At 35.5% G+C, this 2,969-nt stretch overlaps 1 long non-coding RNA gene across 1 annotated transcript; it reads left to right on the top strand.

Annotated features, from left to right (window-relative positions):
* The first annotated feature begins 54 nt into the window (after positions 1-54).
* On the top strand, positions 55-1,036 carry LOC103521934. Its single transcript, XR_541986.3, has 2 exons — positions 55-336; positions 666-1,036. It is a non-coding gene; the product is annotated as an uncharacterized LOC103521934 (long non-coding RNA).
* Positions 1,037-2,969: the final 1,933 nt, after the last annotated feature.

Raw genomic sequence — 2,969 nt, 5'->3', positions numbered from 1 at the left:
TCCTTCGATATCGGTCTCGGCATTCCTGCTAAACCGCTCTTCCGATCTGGGGGGGCATCGCCCCCCCTACTCGAGCTCCATTTTGCTTCATTCCGAGAACGAATCTTATCCGTTTAGGATGAACAATGCAGGCGATCTACCTTCCAAGCCAACTAATTTGGCTCCTATCGTGTTATTAAGTCATAATTTGGTGCTGCCTTTCAGTTGCTGAATCCAGGTCGCATCTACACTGACATGACTGCACAGAAGATCGCCAAGAATAATCTGCTTTACATTCAGCCTGAGGACGTGGCTCAAGCTGTCCTCTACATTGTATCAACACCCCAGTTTGTAGACGTAAGTATAAAATTTGTAAAGGTCCAACATTTGTAGATAACAGTGCTCATTTATACTGCTTGAAAAGTCCCTTTACTCTAACAGTTCATTGTGGTCAAATTCCCAAATCATATAAGAAACTGAGTTCTATACTTCGGTAGGGATTGAATCATTGAACCCATATGCCAGATGAGCAGCTTATGTACATATCCCTGTCCCTGTAGGTAGAGTGCAGACCATGATGTATTTACATACCTACCTATTATATTAATTAACTTGTTTTTTAACTTGTTATAAGATTATATTTTCGACAAATTGTATCTTACGAAGCAAAATTTCTGTTTTCGCAGGTGACGGAGTTGACCGTACAACATTCTGGTGATTACGCGCGATGAATTCTCTGTGTTGACATGTTTAGAAACAGTGTTCAGAGAAGTCCAGATAATAATTGTCCTATTGTTGGTCATGCAACTTTTTCATATAACCAGCCATAGTTTGGCCCAAGGAAAGTGTTGAACCATCAACCTCCAGATCCGAAGTTAGCCTTGCCCACACTATGACTACTGATCAGCCTCAGTAGTCCTATTCCTGTTCCTACAATATCCCTACAATGTACTAATATCTGTCATAATAAAGAGAACTTGTTAAGAGAAAATAAGACAACCACAAGAGATAATAAAAATGTCAAACAAAATGACGCAAATTAAATTTATATTCAAAATTTTATTTTTGATTTTAATTTCGGTGGAACAAAGTTAGGCTGGATTGATAGACAAGATGGAGGTTACTGAAGAATGAGAATTGTGAAATTCTATAAGTTTCGATTTACAAACTTTTGCTGATGCCTTGAAATTTGATTTTGTAGTTAGGGCCCACACCGTTTTGTAAAACCGGGAAAAAATATAATACAGAATCCTAAAACAAGAAAGAATGAAGAAGAAAACAACAGAGAAGATAGTGGAAGGAAAATGGGCCTCGTTGGAAATCAGCAAAACCATCTGTCTACCACTCACAGCATGCTTGTGACATTTGCGAAATTATGAAAGCTTTTCATTGATAAAAACATTTTTTTTTTTTTGCCTATTTTCTCTCTTACTCACTCAGTCTCTCACACACACTCACTCTTACATATTTTCGGTCCTGCCGTTTTATCATAAAAGATTTCGTTCGCTTTCTCTTCTAAGAATTTCTTTCGTTAACTTTGTAAAAATTATTCGTTTACCTACGTAAAATATTTAATTTTTAAAAATAATAATCTAACATCGAATTTTCATAAAAATCATATTATACCTAAATCGACTGAGTAAAATACCTAATTGTTCTTTTGAACGGGCGTTTATCTACTTCTCTCTCCAAATTCATAGTGTATGTACAAATATTTTTAATTACATATTACATTACAGTACTTTACATTAGCTCTACAACTAGGTACAAAATTTCTTTATCTAACACAGTCATTTCTTACATAATTGAGCCCAAAGAAAGAATTGCACACGAAAAAAAAAAAAAAAAAAAAAAAAAAAAAAAGGGTCCAAAAAAAAAAAAAAAAAAAAAACAAAAAAAAAATCAAAATTTTTTTTCATAAATATCAGAATTTTATTTTGTTGGTGGGTACCTAATTTTCTCTCATCACACCTCTTTCTGCTTTCTCTGACTCTCTGTCCTCCCTCCCTCTTTATCTCTTTCTTCGTTACCATTAAGAGGTATAAGCGTAATCTCGATTTTTGATGGGCCGAGACTACGCTTATATACTGTAAGCTCTATGAAAAACGGAGAACACATCTAAATAAATTTTACCAAAGAATTTCAAAGTTTTCTTTTTGTGTAACACAAAAATACTGTCGTTCACAAAAGTAAAATAAATTTTTTTTCTCTATTGCATAACCTTCCAGGACAAAAAGAGCTCTAAGGGCTTAATTATGCTCCCTCAAAGTGATCACTCAGATTCATCAATCTATTAATCTTCTGCGTATTCAAACAATTAATTAACATTGGGCAAAGGCCATACCAAATACAGTCATCGTTCAGTAATCATATAACTGTTTCCGTAGAGTAACCAATGTGACCAGGTGTGAATAACTACGCAGACAGATCTTCTTCAACCACTATTCTTCCTATCCTTCAATTCTTCCTGGTTTCAAAAACCTTTGAACGACGCGACGCCCGCGAAGGACGGAGCATTTTGAAATGATATTTTCGACGTATTCCGGAAAAAGCTCCACCGTGGGATTTGGCCAACCACGACATCGCTTTTTATCGCGGAATGACACCAGAAGATAAAATCGCAATTTATCCCAGCATATTGATTCATCTCACAACTGAATGCATTTTCATTTTCCTATGGTGCACTACAAAGGGACCGAGTGTGAACCTGGAATGATAAGAAAAGAGAGGAAAATTTAACATTTTTGACCCATAGTGTGATTTCCTTTAACTTTCAAGTTTCCTTTCGTAAAGTCATTGCAGCAAAGATGTTTATTGAGTTTGATGTGAGTTTATGGTAATCTTCAGATTACAGTAATCTATTCAGGAAAAATGGATTTCCCAAACACATAACAATGGCATATTGGCAATATGAATACTGGCAATATGGTGGACCTGGATATTGAACTTTTCAACTCTCTTGGTGTACGTAGCTCTAATATATCGAACAC

Source organism: Diaphorina citri, unplaced genomic scaffold (assembly GCF_000475195.1).
Source record: "Diaphorina citri unplaced genomic scaffold, Diaci psyllid genome assembly version 1.1 scaffold6306, whole genome shotgun sequence".
Taxonomy (NCBI): domain Eukaryota; kingdom Metazoa; phylum Arthropoda; class Insecta; order Hemiptera; family Psyllidae; genus Diaphorina; species Diaphorina citri.
This window is presented reverse-complemented; position numbering and strand designations above follow the sequence as displayed.